Consider the following 19,274-nt stretch of genomic DNA (forward strand, 5'->3'; position numbering starts at 1 on the left):
CCCATCAATAGTCACCATCTGTTCTCAAAAGGATGGAGTTTTAACAGCAAAAAACTGGAAAGGGCATTTATCTTAGAGTAAGAAATAATTTTTTACTTTGTATTTAGCTCCATGAAAACTTATTTTCCCCAATTGGACACAGGCCAATGAAAACTAAAGCACAGACCTGCCCACACTGTTTACTGGCAGGCATGAGAAGCTGCTAATGTATAGCAAAGGCATGGCTGCACTTGCTTTGACCAGAAGTCATTGAGTTAAGCCAACTGTGGGACTGGTTTATTATCATATACAGAGATTTGCTTCTTTGCCTGTCTGTGATCAGTCGCATAGACCTGAGTTTCCTTAATTTCAGGATGGATAAGAAACAGCTTTGTCCATCTGGAGGTTCTGAAACCCTGGCGTTGAGAGTTTTCTCAGGCTCCCTCCAAGGGTGCTTCCAGGAGTTGAATGGATGTGAGCTAATATGGCTGGTGTGAGGAGAGTGGGCCCCGTTTTAGCACCTTTCAAAGTCATCTTACTTGGAATAAGTGGAAGAGGTCCTCTGCAAAGGTGAGACTCCGAGGCCAAAGACCTGACTTAGACTAGAGAGTAAAGGATACAATGTGTTAAGCCTTCCCCCAGCATCCAGCCTGATGGTGGTGACCCTCTATATTTCATTATTTTCATTCAGGAGATCCTTAATAAAAGCCCCTTTGTACCAGAAGATAATTGTCCGAGGGGCCTCCTACTACATTCTCTATAATGCTCTTCATTTCTTTTATATATTAGAAAATGACGAAGAAAAACATTCAGGTAAATCCTATCACCCTTGTGATATTAAATCTTAAATTTTCCCCTCGTGCCTTTTGGAGTTTAATGTTGCATAATATTCCATCATCAGTATCCCATAATTTGTTAAACCATCCCCAGTTACCGAACATTAGGCTCCTTCTGGAATTTTGTGTGTATGTGTGTGATTAGATTTGATCATTAGAGACAGCACTACAGTTTGTGTAGCTTTTTGCTTCTGTCAGATTATTTCTTTAGTATACGTTCCGAGGAGAAGGATTACTGGGTCAGAGGAAGCATATCTTGATGATTCTTGTTATACATTGCCTTAGTTCTTTCGAGAAGAATTATGCTGATTTAACTCAGTGCCTATAGCATTTGAGTCTGTCAGCTTCATTGCAGCCTGACCAGAGTTAGGGTATTATTTAGTAAGACTAAAATGCTACCTTTTCAAAGTTGCTTTAATTTGCATTTTTTATTACTAGCAGGGATGAACATTTTCCCACACACTCACTTATCAAGTACCATTCATTAAAAATGTTTTAGGGCCACATGTGGGTGCGGGGGGTGGGGTATGGATGGGAAACTTTACTTCTCATAGCTACAGGGCAGATGACAGCTGTGGATGAGTCTATATTAATAAAACTTGAGTTCTGTGATATAGAGTGACTGCATGTCATATGACCGCCTTTCCCATTTAAAAAAAAAAAAAAAATAGGTGGTTTTAACTTTTGTGTAACCCAAAAATGAGTAGCCAAAATGGGACTTGTTTGTTTCTTCTGTTGTCCTTATTGAAAGGTTTCAAGGACCTTCTGGAAGACCCTTCATCCTCTGATCTTTCCGTCTTTCCAGTTGTCCACTTTAAGACTTCAGAAGCAAAAGAACAGATGTAAAACTCACGATAGAGTACGCTTCCCTTAACTGCAATCGTGCATTAATTTTCACATGTTCTTCATCATGGGGTTCGGTCTACTGAAAACAGTTGTACAACAGGGCACGTTTTAAGGCCAAATAAACTCACTGCCTGAAAGCGTCTGAGCCCTTTCACTCTGCCAGCCTCCCTGCCCGCAGCTGTTCAGGCTCAAATGCGTAGGATTCAAAGATGATAGAATTAAATGGGAAACAAACTGTATGGGAAACCACGGTTCCAAACTCTCAATTCTCGAGAAAGGTTTCGAAGTCTGTTTTCTGAACATTACGCTAACAAATGCCTTTCCTGCTCACCCGCCCAGTCTCCCCCTCCAGGGAGGCACTCAGCCCAGTGGTTATATAACTGTGACTTGACACCACGGCCAAGGTACAGGAGCCCGGGAGCTCGGCTCACTGAACCATAGCAAGGCGTGCGTTGGTCTCCCCTGCACTTGCCAGGGAGCAGTGCAGTTAGAGGATAAATAGATGACTTTGAGTTACAGATCAGCTGCACCTAACTCTGTGGCCTGGCCAGGCACTCTGAGCTGCTGAAACATGGGAAAGCAAGCCAGGCAGAGTCCTGCCCTGGGGAACTGAAATAAATGGCTCTCAGGTACCACACTGAGCCCAGCATGAGGACTCCGGGCTCGTTCTGGTTTTTCCCCACCAAGAGAGAGTAGCCGCAAAGGCATAGCTGACCGTAAAACTGCTGGGTTTGCTTGGATGGGCAAGTTGAAGGGGAGGGAGATTCTTTAACACCAATCTTGAAAGCTGCAGGCACCCAAGATGCTGAGTTTGCTCTGATGTGAAGCAGCACTAATGTAACAAGAGGATGTGCTCAGCTCTCCCCACCCCACCCCGACACAACCAGCCCAGCTGAGCACCCCACGTACCGGAGCCCCCCCATACCTTCTATCTACTTCTGAAGCAGAATAAGATGGGGATATAAACTTGGCTTGCTGAGTCAGAAAGACCCAGATCTCCTTCTTACAGATTTTGTAACCTTCAAGAAGTTAGTTAAGCCCTCTAAGTCTCAGGTTCCTCATCTGTAGAATGGGTACAATAGTAGAACCCACCTAATAAGGTTGTCATGAGGATGAAATGAGATGTGGAACTTGAAAGATTACGTGACCCATGGAGGAGGCAAGTAAAAATCAGCTTTTATCACAGCACTTATCTTATCCCCTCCCTTACTAGGCTGGGTGACCCTAGCATGTAGGGACTATATCTGCTTCATCCCGGTACTGCTAGGATCAAGCACATTCCCCAGCACACAGTGGACCCTCTGTAAGCTTGGTGCATGCATGGCTGTGTGGGTGCAAGCTGTCTGAGGAAAGCTGCCCCATGGATCACAGATGCAGCAGTGTGGGTTTTGTTTCATTTTGTTTTCTTAAATACTTTTTCATTTTAAGTTATTTTGGGGTCAGTAATGTAATTCCTAATTCTGCTCATCTCTAAAGCGAATTGTTTCTTTTTGAGTCCATTTAAATGAAAGTGAGAATGAAGGATTTCTTGTTTTAAAATAGTTTCTCATGTGAAGCATCAAATAAAACTAAATTACTGATTGCACAATGATGCAAGTTAGAGGCAACTACCCGAGGAGCCCCTGCCCAATTCTTTTTTGTTGGTGTTACTGTTGTCTTTTCTTTTTTATTGAAGTATAGTTGATTTACAATATTGTGTTAGTTTCAGGTGTACATCATAATGATTCACTTAGTTTTTCCTGATTATATTCATTATAGGTTATTATAAGATATTGAATGTAATTCCCTGTGCTGTACAGTAAATCCTTGTCATTTATCTATTTTATGTGTAGTGGTTTGTATTTGTTAATCCTAAACTCCTACTTTGTCCCTCCCCCTCCTCTTTCCCCTTTGGTAACCATGAGTTTGTTTTGCATGTCTGTGAGTCTGCTTCTGTTTTGTATATAGATTCATTTATATTACTTTTTAGATCCCACACACAAGTGGCTGTCCGATTCTTTTTAAAGGAATATCTCTCTTGTGTGTTCCCTGACAGGTGATGTAACTCACATGTTGGCATTCACTGTCTACACTGTGCTCCCTAGACCAGCCCAGTGGTTCCTGGACTTGTCTGCACAGCAGAATTACAAATGCGGCTTTTAAAAAATACCTCTGTCTAGTCCTACTCCTGGAGAAGCATATTCAGTAGGACTGAAATAGACATGAGAGTTTACAGAAGTTCTCCAGATGGTTGTGATAAGCAGCCAGGGTTGCGATCCACCAGGCTAAACTTTTCCACTCCCAGCATGGCAGCAAAGAAATTTCTCTCCTTCTATTTTTCCTTAAATTTCCATATTCATTATGGCTCACCTAAAGCTCTTCCTCCTACCATCTCCCCACGGAACAGACCCATTTCATGTGTGTTCTGTGAAGGATGACTGTTGTTGCTTCTGAAGGTACTTTCGAGAGATGTATAAAGATTTGCTGGAAACCCCCAAGTGTTTTGGAAAATGTGTATCCACATGTTTTTGATGAGGGAAAGCTGAAATCTTAGTGTCACCACCCTCTGAGAGGCAAAACTACTTGGTGCATATGAACTAGAAAGATAATTCCTCCCATGTCTCAGTTAACCATTTCACAATGAAAACAGAAAGGCTATCGGTGCACATCAGTTTAAGGCAGTTCATGGGGAAAATGTAGAACCATGTCAAGGTCATCAGAAGCTCAGATATCTGGGACTGTCTTGAGAAAAACCTTGTCCAGTTTCCCACAAAGTGACCATCAGCTTGGTCTTTGTAAAAGATGTGTGGATTACCAAGATTAGCCAGAACGTTCACAACACAAAATGTGTTGGTCTATTTATCTGTATTCTTCCTACCTATCTATCTATCTACCTGTCTATCTGCTTGTGCCAAATGGCATTCCCCGTATACAATCCAGCTGCGGTCTTATATCTCCAGAGGCTGCAGGTCCAAGGTGCTGTGTGCAGGCTGGCTTGAACACGACTTCCATAGCCGAGCGAGGCTAGTAAAACTCAGGGAGTCTTACTAGAGGAAGATGTTGGACAGGCTTTGGCATTTAAATGACCCATTGGTGAGCCTTTGATCTGAGTTTCTTTGAGTTGTGTTGGAGAAAAGCAATCCCTTCTGGCCAGAAAACTGAGGGCGGAAATGGGTAGTAGCCGTGCTGAGCTGAGAGATGCTGGGCTGACCAATGCAGAGAATCAGCTGAGCTAGGCTTGGATTCCTGAGCCTGGGACAGGGTTTTCATCAATTTCTGTGATTGGGAAAAGTCACATGAGCCCTCACTACACACTGGAATCCAAGTTGCTCATCCCTTCACGGACTAAAGTCCATCTGGGCTTGGAACAAGTCATTCATCCTCTCCACCTAAACGTTCTCATCTATAAAATGGGGCTAATTCATACCTCACACGGTGTTGGCAGGGGGAGTTGATTAGTTAATGTTCACCCTCTGCTTTGAACTTGAAAAGGATTCCCTCAAAGTTGTTATTAAGCCTATACCATTTTTACTTTGAGTTCTGGGGTGTGTCTAAACTGAAACTCAAAGCAAACTGCACAGTTTGCTGCACCCCCAGGGAGAGATAGAATGTAATGAAATTAATGCAAATTCCCTGAACATTGTGTTCTTTTTAAGGCTCTAAATTAGGGATCCTGAAGTAAAAGGAAAAGAAGAGTAGCCACCTTCCACGCGAAGAAGCAGGCAGCAGTTCTTCAAACTGAGAAATTGGAAACTGGGGGGAGGATTTTATTCTTTGGTAAAGGCAGCTGGTTCTCACAAAATTCCGTTTTTGACCCCTCTGCCATCAAGTCCCCGAGGAAGCCAAACAGAGAGTCTGCCAGGCAGAGGGTTTTCTTGTAAGGCATAAAAGCATACTCAGTATAATTTAATTTCTAGTTCTTCTAATTTATCTTGTTGTCACTCAGCAGCCCAACAGCGAAATATAGATGCTGGTCTACAGCCAGGTAATTGGCTGTGCTGTGGGGTTAGATTTGACGCCGAAGTAATGCGTGACACAGAGCACATTCATGGGCAGTAGCTGTTCGGAGCTGTGGGTGTTTAACCCTTCTGATGGAACAGGGGGAGAAAGACGGATCCTTGTGCGTGGGAAAAAAAATCATGATAACCGAATCCCTCTAGAGAACCTTCATAAACAGTAAAGATAACAAGCCTGTGCTCAGCTCTTCAGTAAGCGAGATCAAAAAATTATTAGGCACGTCGATCCCTGAGCACTGACCATTCCCACCAAATGCAGTTTGGGATAACTGTTTCTTACAGCTACCTGTGATATGTGTCAATACCAGGCCTGCGCAGTTGCATTATACTTTTCTTGCTGAAGGCTATGGCTTGAGTCTTAAGTCAATTGAGTCTATACAACAGAAGCTCGTATTGGCTATTGGATTAAACAGCAAGTCGATTTATTTTTCTGGGTTCAATATTCAAGGGTGCAAGTGAGCACGGAGATCCTCCAGATGTGCTTTTGTGAGGCGGTGGTAACCGCACTCACATTGTTGTGATGCTTTGTAAGCCATTTGAAAGAGCATCTGTACACCCCTTGCTCAGCAGTTCCGTAAGCACCTAGTCTCTCTGTATTGTACTCATTCCCTGTGCTGGTGAGATTGCTGTTGGATTCTTGGTTCTTTGAAGTGGCTATTAGAGGTGTGCGCCTAGACTCGGCTGCACCAGGGGCTCTCAGCACCTGGCCTCTCTGAGTAAATGCCTGCTCTGCTGAGTAAGGATATCTACATGAAGGTGCAATCCACCTGGGGGCTGCAGCCCACAGCAATGAGGGGAGGGGATGCAGCTTTAATTTCTCACCCACGAATGATCACATTTAGATAGTAGGCTATTTTAGCTTCTTAATATTGAGTGGGACTAGGTAGGGTTATGCCATCTTAGGTCTACGCCGTCTTAGGGCTAGAAGTGATGAAGTGGGCACTCATTAAAAATCCGCATTGAATCAAGCTAAACTTGGATGGAGAAACTGAGGCCCAGAGAGGAAAGGTGACTTGTCTAAGGTCACACAGCTGATCTGTGCCAAGCTGGGTCTTCAGCCAAGGTCTCCCTATATCTAGGCTAGTGAATTTTCTATGATATCATGAGGCTTCTCCTGGTGAAAGAGGAGATATTTCTGTGTTTAGCTCAGACATAGGTGTTTCCTCCTGAGCTAATGTTCTGGGTTTGTGCATTTGTTTGTTTGTTTGCTGTTTCAGCTTTTCACTTATGTAATTTGGAGTTTACTTTTTTAGAGAGGACTAAACTGTGCCAATGCTTATACTTTGTTTTTGTGTTGTTTGGTTTTGTTTTTGCTACTGCCTTAAAGGGTCTCCAGTGTTTCAGAGTGTGAGAACTGTGTTTAAGAACTGACAATATTCATTCATTCATTTAAATAGTAAATATTTACTCACCACATACTGTGAGCCAGGCACAATTCTGGGTACTAGGACTATATCAACAAACATAAACAAATATCCATGCCTTTGAGTTGCTTCTATTCCTGCAGGAAGAAGACAATTAGCAATAAATATAAGAAATAAGTAAATCATACAGTGTATTAGAAAGTGTTAAGAGCTAAGGGAAGGAGGAAACAGTAGAACAGGTACGGGGGAGACAGGTTGCCGGTTTAAGTAGGGTGGTCAGAATAGGTTGGCATCAATCCAGAGACAGTGATTGCACTGCTCTTGATACAGTCTCTGGACAGTAGTTGGTGCAGATAATGATTCAGAGGCTTTTTACAATACCTCTACTTCCCCCAACCAAATCCAGACCCCAAGCTTTGAGAACCCCAGACCTTGTCTCTCTGCCTTTTGCATCCATGGCTTGATTGCAAACCTTTAGGCTGGGGATCTAGGCTCTGCTATCTCAGTTTGGTTTGCTTAATTTAAAAGGAACAGAGAAAGCGGATGTATTTCAAGAAAGCAGGGTTGTGAAGTGTTTGATGCTCCCTCTTTTCTTTCTTCCCTGCACTCATCTCTTGGCTGGTGCTCCTAGCTTCTCAGCCTGTCACTCTCCACCTGGCAATCTTTGGCATCTACGAAGGCCAGGACAGAGTTGCCCTGCTCTATTTCCCTCCTCCAGAAGACCTTATTAGGACATTACCTAGCCATCGGGCAGACTCCTTTGAGATGAAAGGGACGTGGGTAATACACTGTAACATATCCCTCCTGAGTTATATTTGCATTTGAACAATAATAACAGTAGCAGACACATACATCCCTTTTGATGTAGGCCAGGTAGTGTTCTCAGCATTATAGAATACTAAATCGTTTAATACTCAAACCGTATAAGAAAGAGACTCTAATTATCCTCATTTTACACTGAGTGAAACTGAGGCACAGAATAACTTGCCCAAAGTCACACTGCTTTTATGTAGTGGAGCTGAGATTTAAACCCCTGAAGTTTAGGCTTATTCATTGCCTTAACCTAGGAAGGTAAATATCAATAGAATTCAGCTCCCATGTCAACTCTAGTGGATTTGTGGTGACTGCTTGAAGTATGGGAAATGGGAAAGTTCTGTGATTGATTAGCAATGTCTGGCATGGGTTCAGGATGGGGGAATTCATGGTGTCAATGGTGAGGATTCCTTAACTCAGAGGAGTACCGGAGAGTCAGGCCTAGGGCATGGCCAATGAGGGAGGTGCTTAGGGGCCAGTCCCTAGTAAATCGTATTGCAACGTCAATTGTCTAATTTATCAGCTGAATTTGATTCTGTTCTCTTCTTGTGGACTTTTTTTTTTTCCCATGAGAGCGGGAAGTGTGAGGTTGGAAATGCAGGGGACACCGTCTGAAGCGCATCCAAGGAAAGTGTCAGGGGATGGAGAGGAGGGCAGGGGTATGGGGGGTGTGGAGAGGCTTGCTCCTGAAAGCTGGCTGTGAGTCCCTTCACCTCAAGCCGGTGGATGATCACAATATCCTGGGCGCTGTCTGAACTCACATCTCCCTGAGCCAGCAAAATACCTTCCCCTTCAACAAAGTTTCAGGTTCCCATCGAATTACCGGTAAGGGCTAAGCCACAGAATTGGAGGCTGAACTAGTTCACACACAGGCACTGCTGACATCTACAGGTCTGACGCCTCCCCCGGCACTTAGGGATGGAAGACATGGAGTGAAAGGGTCGAAGGAGTAGAAGCCCAAAGCAGGGGACATTTTCCCTGCCACGTTGTACTCTGTAATGCCCAGCCGGCAAAGGAGGCGGGTGCTGTGCGAGATCATTCTTCTATGTCAGTCATTTTAAACCTAAAGAGGTTTGATGTCCCATAAGCATATTCATCTTTCCATGTTTATTCAATTAAGCCCTCCATGAATCTGCAACAACATACTGTTCATTAATAGGAAAAGAGACCGTTGTTTCCCCCCAGGGAATATGTTGGCTCAGATCTGTTCCAGCGTAGGCACAAATGAAGTGTGTGTCTATGTGTGTGTGTTTGTGTACACGCGTGCCTTGAATAGGGGCAATAAGGGAGGGATGAAGAACAGAGAAGGAAAGTAGGAAAAGAGGTCTTCGAGCTTAGAACAGAAATATCCAAGAGGAGTTTTTAATCAGAACTAAATCTAAGTACTCCTGGTGGAGTGCCTCGCAAGATATTAGTTTTTATAGGGAGAAAAACAAACATGTAATTGTAGTGTCTCCACAGGAAGAAAACTGCAGATCTGTTCAGGAGAACCCCCCATGCAAATTTGAAAACAGCTTACGTATAGGAAAATCAGTTTTTTTCCTTCTAGCAACATTAACATAGTCAAACAACTGAAGAGAGAATTCTATTAACAAAGTCAGTGCCATCAAGTTAAAGCCTAGTAATACTGCCATCGGGGCTCAGTAGGGAATCTAATCATTTGCAGCTTGGACCAGAATAACGTGGAAATCCCATTCGTTTAGAGTCATGTTACTGCAGATGCCGAAGGCAGATCCAGTGAGGACAACTGAAGGAAGCTTAAGAGAGAAGGATTGAAACAAGAAAGAAGAGGGTAAAGATATTTTGGCAGCCATGTGATTCATAGGTGAGAAACCTTAGAGGTGTGGGGGTGTCTCAGACCCCCCTGTTTCAGGACAACACACTTTATTCAGAGAATGTTACAGTAATAGACTCAAAATATCAGTCACAAAGGAAGTTGAGGAAATGTGTTGAGTAATCATGAATTGATACTACAATTACCCTAAATTTTCCAGTTTCCCATTAAAGCCAGTGGTTGTTTTGTAATAAAATCTAAGGAACATGGTTATCATGTGGGTTTAACAAAGAGAGAGCTTCAGTCCTCAATTCTTATGCTCTGCTTCAGGATGAAAAAAAGATTACCATGGGAGGGGGCAGACTAGAACACTTAGAGACTGTAAATGACTTCTGACAACTCAGAAATACTAGCGACAGTTGCGGTGTGTCTCAGGACTTCAGTGTAAAGAAAGACGAAGGCCGTGAGATATTTGAGTGACCTAGATATGGGTATATCCATTGGAATTCTCAAGTGCAGCTAAGACTGGTAATTACTTAGAGCAGCAAGCTAAGTAGGGAAACCAGAGAGGGGCTTTCTCTCTTCTAGGAGTAAACTACTAGTAGAAGCAGGAATACCAACCACTTCTACTAGTAGAAGCAGGAGTCTTTAGAAAGGCATGTCTGGGGATTTCCCTAGCCTTCTAGTGGTTAAGACTCCACACTTCCAATGCAGGAGACACGGGTTCAATCCCTGCTCAGGGAATAAGATCCCACGTGCTGTGCAGCATGGCCAAAAAATAAAACAAAATGGTCCATTCTTTAAAACAAAAGAAAGGCGTGTCTGGAGCTGGTGGAGGATCCAAGAAGGAGATTGGCCTCCTGTGATCCTTATGAGATCTTTGATGATGGCCTTTCAGAATTAAGCAGTTTCCAGTAATGGCTCCTAGATGAAGACATTCTCAGATGAAGGCATCACGAAATAGGACAGCACATCTGAGGGTGAATGTTAAGGCTGACCTTGACATTGATAAGCACTGTACAGACTCACCTGACCCATGTACTCTGATAAAAGCTAATTCATCCAGAGCAGTAAGAGGATTAAGTTCCCTGGAGTGTAAAGCAGGGAACCGCCCTATTAGGAATCTCCAGAAGCCATGGCTGTGGGCATCAGCCAGCCCCTCAGTCTGAGTCAGGCCAGAGGTACACACCATCATGAAAGGGCCTTTCAGCTGTGTGGCCGTGCCATTGCTGCTGAATGCTCCTGATTTATGCCTCCCCAGATAGCCACACAATATTTCATAAGCAATCAGTATCTTAAACCCAAGAGAAAAGATGTGAAATAGGTGCAGCTATCATCAAGTCTTTATTACACACCACATAAAGGCCTGAGCACACCCCTTTAAAAAAAAAAAAAAAAAAAGACCTCTTGGCCTCTGCACTGGGGAAGCCTCCCTATCTAGGCAGGGTAGCGTCAAGTCTGGTGGGGCAGTTGCTCTGAATGTTTGCAGAGTAGAGACTGACTTGGCCTTCCTTGACTCTTTATGCTCTTATCAATTCAATGGCCAGAAGTTGGCCTCGTTGGCCTTTTATTTAACTACATTTGCTCCTTCATGACCAGTTTTGAAACGCTTGTTAGCAGTGGTGTTTTTTCTTCAAAAGACAGAGGCAATGGGTGGGAGAAAACTGCAGCCTCTGTGCCCTCCCCTGCCCTCCACCACCCACCCCTGAGGTGTGCCCGTGACCCCGGGGCCCTGCAGTGCACTGTCTGAGAAGCTCTGGCAGGACAGAAAAGCTAACTGCCTGAGCTCCTGAGCTTGTCTTGACTCTGCTGCCGCTGTGAAATGAGTTCTTTCTCATTTCTCTTTCTTCAAAATAAAGAGTTCTCTTACTCTTTCCTGAAAATATTATTTCTTCCCCTACATTTCCACCTCTCTTTTGGAACCAGATCTCAATAGATATCCAGGGTATTATTTACTGAAGCAGATTTCAAAATACATTGATAGAGTAGATAGTTAATTGTAGCCATGTAATTTTTTTTTTTTTTTGGGCTGCGTTGGGCCTTCATTGTTGCATGTGGGCTTTCTCTAGTTCAGCGAGTGGGGGCTACTCTTCGTTATGGTGCGCGCGGGCTTCTCATTGCGCTGGCTCCTCTTGTTGTGGAGCACGGGCTCTAGGTACACAGGCTTCAGTAGTTGTGGCTCACGGGCTGTAGAGTGCAGGCTCAGTAGTTGTGGCACATGGGCTTAGCTGCTCTGAGGCATGTGGGATCTTCCCGGACCAGGGCTTGAACCTGTGTCCCCTGCATTGGCAGGCAGATTCTTAACCACTGTGCCACCAGGGAAGTCCTGTAGCCATGTAATTTATGAAGTTGATGACTGTGGTTATGTCATCAACTAAGAGAATATTCCTCTTCTTAGGAAACACACTGAAGTATTTAGGACTCAAGGACCATGTTGTATATACCTTATCCTCAGACAGTTCATAGAACAAATTATGTATTTAGAGAGAGAAATGTAGGAAGAGAAATAGAGGGAGAGAGGAAAAAAATGTTTTAAGTAAATCACTGTGAATAATAAAGCCAAACAAAACTCAGTGTATCAAGAATATCATTCTTCAGGTCAAAATTCACCATAGATATTTAATGCCAAGAGCCCACCTGAAAGCTCGTGGCTTTCTGTGCTGCAGCTTTCATAGACTTGTCACAATGGATCAAGGCTCCATTCCCCCTGAAACTTCAGTTGCAAATGTGCTGTCAGGGAGCAATGAAGAGCCTCTTCCTCAGAAGCCGGGAGAGTCTGGATCTCCCATTTTAGTCCAGGGAAACTAAATGGCACTGCCAACCCCAAATATGTAATGATTCACCCCATGGTAAAAAAGCAGCCTTGGAAAACTCCCTAGAGGGACTAATCTTAATCGGCAATTAAGATAAAGTCAGGGCACATGCTAATCCAATTCTAATGTCCTAGAATCCAGGACATTCTAATGTGCTGCTGTGATGTGGCTGTAAGACTGGGTTTCCACTCACTGGGCCTGGAATGTGGATGTGAGGAGGAGGGATGCAGCGACGGACAGCCTACCCATCCAATAGCTTCAGGAGGTTTTGCAGGAGCACTGGACAGTCATGGCTCGGCTGCCCCATGGATGGCTCGCGCTGCTGTTATGGCTCCCAGGTAAACGAAAGCCCCGCTGTCTTTACGGCAATGCAACCAGAGCAAAAAGGGAAAGTAAGTTACTAACAAGATGTATGGATCACTTCTTGCCTGGCTACCCTGCTCTGACAGCCCTGGTTCTTGAGATGATCAGCAGCTCCCACGAGGTGTGGAGACCTATATGAATAGAAGGAAAAGCAAAATCGAAAAATGAAAACAATGTAAAACAGTTTTCAGAGAAAGTTGAAGCCGGTGTTATTGTCCTTCCTAGAATTTCCTTTTCTGCGTATTTCTAAATCCAGATCATCGTGCGATATAGTTTCTAAGTGTAAATTCCCAGGGACCATGGCATAGGCCCCCAGCTTAGCCAGAGAATTTTGACATGCTCTCCAGCTGGTTTTCTCTCCCCTTGTGTCATCTTAAGTCCTGTCTTGTCAATCGTGATTTGAAGATTTGATGCTGACATTAGGCCGGAAATCCTCATGAGAAACCCAAACATCCAGTTTAAACAATATACACTTTGGAGAAGTTTTTCCTGCATTCTTATCCCCATCAGTAAATGCACTCCAGACACCATGCTACCTATCTTTTTCCAAGATCACATGTATCCTCAGGACCCTAGGAGGGAGGTTGGGGACTAGGCTCTTCTCCCAGGTAAGGTACCTGACATTGAAAGAGCTCAAGTGCCTTGTCCACAGAAGAAGGGGTTTTGCATTATTTACTCATGTGACCAGGAGAAATGGATCTGGCCATGAAACTTTTAATCAGGTCTGTGGCTGAATGCATGTTTGAAGGCTTCCCGTGTGCCCACTGGCTCACATTGTGGAGGGGCCACTGTGCCTTCCCTCCATGCAAGAAGCCAAGTAAGGGAAAGTGGAAGCTGCAGGAGAGAGGGGCTCGGTGACAACCAGCAGTCACCTTTGAAACCAGTAGGTATCTGGTGAGCACTGACCACGTGAAAGGCCTAGGGCTGCACCCTACGAGGCGCAGAAAAAGGTTGTAAAGGTAGGGCCACTTCCACGCAGGAGCTTGTGCCTTCGTGGAAAGAGTATAATATACAGGGGAGATGACCACCCACGCTCCTTGGCAGTGTGTGAGAGGTCCAGAGAGAAAGAGCTGGATGATCTAAATGGGGCAAGAGGTTACTTTTGGCTGGGTGTTCCAGGAAGGCTTCTCGGAGGAGGAGCATTTGAGTAATCCAGGGAGAGGGAAGGAAAGGAAGCTTTCCGGAGCGGAAAATAACCCAAACTCAGAGGCCGGTAAATGGCGCACGGGATTGGAGGAGGGAGGAGAGGTCAGATATAGGAGGAAAGAAGGCAGAGAGAAGAGGGTCAGAGTCAGCATATGGAGGAAGGACCCAGACGTCCTGGTTTAAGAGTTGAGGCCTGTCCTCTTAACACACTGCAGATGGGGTTGCCAGGTTTAGAAAAACACACAAAGCAAAACAGAGCATCTAGTTAGCTTTGAACCTTAGGTGAACAAAGAATAATTTTTATGTCTCAAATATTGCAGCATGGGACATACTTATAGAAAAATTATCCATTATTTATCTAAAATTCAGATATAACTGGTATCCTGTATCTTATCGGATCACCCTAACTGTTGTGGAATAGAAGAGCCCCAGGAAGAGAAACCTCTTCCAAAAAGAAGGCTGAAAATCAAATATAAAGACCTGAGGTATTATGAAACCTTACTCACCATATGTGTTCGTTTATGGGAAAGCTCAGTGGAAAGCTCATGCCCTATCTAAGGGGCTCCCTGTAGGTGAAATGCATGAATTACCTGGTTATTAGACATGAGCTTAACACTTACCATGAATTCAACAATGTCACCAGTGAAGCGTTTGTCCCTAGGAAGGCTGATTAGTGTCGAGCTGGATTGGGCTTTGAAACCATCATTTCTTAGAAACCCCTGACTTCTAGGCTTTCTCCACCGGGCTGCGTGTGCTGGACAGTTGAGAAAAAAGGAGATCAGATGTAATAGGCATGACATAAAAAGCATGATAGGAAAATAATATTGGACCACAACAATTTTCATTGAAATCTTTTTTCTCCAAGAACGTAAGTAATGTATTTTTGGAACGTTTGTAGTTTTTAGGATATTAATGGGCAGCATTCAGAAACAAAAAGCCCCTTAACGGAGGTGTAAATTGTGCCTTTTAAAATGACTTTTCTTTCCTACCCTGGTACCCACAGTAATGAACACTCCTACCCAATCAAAATATGAAAACAAAATTGGAGCTGTGTCAGCATCTTGGCTGCAAATAAAACTCAAAACAGGTTATAGCACATGCTAGGAATACAAAATAAGGTTAGAAATAATGCTTCAGCTGTGAGTTCTCCAGGCTGTGGAAATAATAGAGCATAATTTAGTAGAGGGGAACTAGGGAGTCAGCATACACAGGAAAAATGAAAGAAGCAAGGAAAATGCAGGGGGTAGGAAACAGTTGGAAGAAATTTGAAGAGGACACTGGGTGGCTTATCATTAGAGGAGAAGAAGAAGAAAGGCCCAGCCTCATCAGAGAAGGCCCGGGAGGATAGAGGCCAGACTGGTTGAGTTTTATATAAACTGCTCTTAGTGAGTTTTCGAGGTGATTCTAAAGGACCTCAGACTTCAGACTCAAACCAGTAGCGTTAGGGTTTATACCATCAGTATACGAGTCCTGACAAGACCAGAAAGAAAGAATCCACTTTTTCTGACCTGGTGACTAGAACATTCGAGAACAGCTCTTACACGAATAGAGCTATTAATTCTATTCATCTAAGATTATCCCCTAAACCCTAACCGAATTTGTAGAGGCACTCTGTAATTATCTTGGTTTATAGATTCAGATATCAGTTCACCATGTTCAACGGAATGGATTTTTTTTCTTTTCTTTTTGCAACTTCACCAAGATATTACTGGTCCAGATTCCCCCCTCCCCCCTCCCACCCCCGCCAAGAGCGCCTGACCCTGGTGAACAGAGAAGAAACAAAGTAGTTAACAGGTTTTCTGCTTCATATTGTACTTGCAAAGAGCTTATCAAGACAGTTATCTTAAATAGCAGTTTGCACATTTACTTTCATTCTAACTCAATTAAAGAGTATTTTTCTTAACAAATATTGATCATGGAAGTTAATTTCCCTTTGTACTTTACTTCCTGGCACTAACAGTTAAGAATCTGTTACTAAGGGAAAGTGGTGGACTTTCTTTACCCTCCCTTAACACCAGGAAAAATAATTTTTAAAAATGTGATCTCTGCCATACACCAGTCCATCATACATCCACTGACACAGAGGGTATCAGTGGCCTGGTGATGATGACGACCATAGTTTCTCAGGCTACGTTCACTGTTCACATTTTAGAAATAACCACACCTGCAGTGCACATTCAGTGAAGCTTTGCTCAGGATGGGGAACAAAAACATGCCGATTAAAACTCCCCTCAAGGTACTACTGCCTCTCCTCCGTATCCTATCTTGAAATAATCATTTTGTGAGAAGACGTGTTTCTCACCTTTAATAATTCATTGCCAGAGTCAACACTTCCGTCCTGTGTGGTCATTCCTTTCTCATTGTCTGCATGTGATGAGTTCATTAGGAAGAATAAAACTCCATTTTATCAGGCCAGCCTTCCTTCTTTGTGCACCTGCTCTTAATTTTACCACTTATTTATGAGTCGGGCGGGAGATGGAGTTTAAGCTTTGGCCTCTGGTTTGGTTTATTCCACACTTAATGCTACTCCATATTATTTAATGAGGCCTTTAGTGGTTACCTGTCGAGACAATTATTTTACATGTTCAAAAACAGTATGGGAGTAGAGAATAAAATTGGGAAGGTCAGTTGAGGCCAATGATTTGGAGGGAAATCAGTGTATATCCAGAGTTTCCCATACCCCACGTGAGTAAGAGATGTTCAGCCAGCCCTCGGTTCCCATCTGGGCACACCTGCCATCCTTTCAGGTATTTTCACAGGCTCTTGGTAGCACTGGTCATTTCCTGATTGAGTTTACAGCCATGTCATGATCCTGCAGGGCACATATGCCAGTTCCTCATTACCCGTATGGTACCCAGCAAGTTTCTAATGTGTTTCCGTTTTGAAGCCGTTCAATGAACTTATCTGGGTATTCAAAGCAGTGAGTGTGTTCAGCCATCTGGCACCAGGGGAGTGAGTGGCAGTCTTGTTAAGCGTTGAATATGGAGGATAAGTACGGGTGTAGTAATGGGGCAGGAGAAAACAAACTAAAACATACATGGAGTGTACCGTTGACCCTTCTTAGTTAATTTCACTTCCCCAAGGAGACCTTGACAGGTGTATGGTTCAGATCCTTCATTCCATAGACCACCCTGAGTTGAATACGTACTGTCTGTCAGGCACCTGTGCTCAGCATGTGGGATGCAGTGATGAGTGAGATACGGTCCTGCCCTTGAGGACCTGACGGTCATCTGTGAGGAGACTTTGACCTTCTACCATGGGACACTTAAGTAAGAATGGAGGCTACAAGAGCTCCAGGGTCAGAATGACTGATTCAGGTGTTCATGAAAACCTTCACAAAGGAACTGACAGTTAAACTGGGTTTTGCAGGATGGGGAGGCATTTCCAGGTCCAGAAGGAAAGGTAAGGAGACAGCATTCAAGGCAGAGGGAAAAGCCTATGCAAAGGCAAGAAGTGACAAAATGATCTAGACTGTCTGGGGTACAGTGAGCTGTTCAGCGTGTCTGAACCAGAGCATCGCTGAGTGAGAGTGGGAGAGGAGAGGGTGGGTCCAGGAGCTCTTGGTACACCCTTCCCAGGAAGTTTCTTGCATTGCTAATTGGAAAGAAGGATGCTTCAAAGCTAATAGCTCTAGTTCCAACACCCAACTCTTCACTCAGCAGCTGCGTGAAATACTGCAAGTTACTTAAGAGCAGAGAGCCTCAGTGTTTCCTCGTGTAAAATAATGGGTGTTAGAATCCTAGCCTTGTAGATGTGTTGGGACAGTCAAATGAGATGACATCTCTTAAGCACCTGCTCGTGTCCCCCAAATATGCCAGTTGTCATTATCTGCCTTTGTATGTGTCCTTATCATGGGTCACAAACTCAAAAGGCCCGTGGCCCAGCAGGTAAGGTAAAGATAACAAGAGATCCACATCTAAGGTGCTTAATGTCATCTGTCGCTCACCTGAGTTGAGAGAGAACATCTGAAACAGGCCACATGCAGGGAGAAAGCCCTGTGCAATCACATCTTCCAATTTTCCAGGAGAATATGGAAGTACAGATATCTAACTAAAATTTCCCAACTTTTCTATGTTAGCTGCTAATCCAAATTTAAAACACAGTGCAAGCAAAACAGTTCTGTGGGCCATACATGGCCTGTGGGCCGCCAGTTTATGGTCTTTGATGTCTGTCTCCTCTCTCCCACCACATTACAGGCTCCTACAGGGCAAGGGCTGTGGTTGTTAATGATTTGTATCAGGGTTGGCTCATGGCGGCTGCTCCATGGTCGGAGAGCTCAGACTGGAGCCACGTACAGACATCGGCACCGGGGCGAGGAAAAGCCAGCCAACAAGTGAGGTGTTCAAAAGTGCAGAATTCAAAGGGTGACCCAGTGCCATAGCACAAGGCCAGGAATGAAAAACTTTTAAAACTCGGCCCCAGCAAGAAGCTCCTGGGACAGGAGCCGATTCTTGGGGGAAAAAAAAAAAATGCGCAGTCTGTGAAGGGCAAAGTTTGACCATCTATTAAACAGCAAGTTACAATAGGCAAGTGTGGAGATCACAGAAGCTGGGATTAATGTACACACATCTATACAGGGAACTTTGATGCTTTCAAATGCCTGCTCGCCATCTGAAAATCAGGCAGCAGCCATCGCCTACATATCTCACAGCAGTCTACCTGTCTGGGTGTTTGGGCTTGACAGCAGGAAAAGCTCTTTGAAATGAGGCTGAGGCATTTCAAACACTTCTGCTTGAATATCCAGTTTGTATATTCTGCTGATGGCTTTTAAAATTTTTTTTTTATTTCATTTTATTTTATTTTATTTTTTACTAATTTTGGACTTGCTTATGAAGTCAGAAGTCTGCAAAAGAACAAATTACAAAGCTAAGATGCCTTTGACGATCTCACATCAGTCATCAGATACCGACTCCCATGCTCACACACAATCCCAGGTAACGAGGAAGGAAAGAAGTTTTATTCACAGATGAGAACTATTTTCAACAACAGCCCAGTAAAACGTGCCAAGTGTTTGAACCACTTGACTCCTGCCCAGATAATTTCATTATGGTGTAGGCAGGGATGTTTATGACTTTCCATGAGTAATAAATAATTTAGAAGCCATTCATTAAAACCTTCTAAATTACAGACACTGCAGGCAAATCCCTTCTTTTAAGAAGGAAAGGATAACCTGAAAATTGGTCCCCTGTCTCTTGTTTTCTTGCCTTTGATTGTTTTTTTCCCTTATTTTCTTACTAGTGAAGAAAAACACCAGCATTAGAAGGTTTACAATCCCATGGTATAGGTGAAAGTGAGGCTGGGACACACTGGCCTGGTGAGATGCTGGGGGGAAATCTGAAGATTTT

The sequence above is a fragment of the Neophocaena asiaeorientalis genome, unplaced genomic scaffold (genome assembly GCF_003031525.2).
Source record: "Neophocaena asiaeorientalis asiaeorientalis breed wild unplaced genomic scaffold, Neophocaena_asiaeorientalis_V1.1 scaffold264, whole genome shotgun sequence".
Lineage (NCBI taxonomy): Eukaryota > Metazoa > Chordata > Mammalia > Artiodactyla > Phocoenidae > Neophocaena > Neophocaena asiaeorientalis.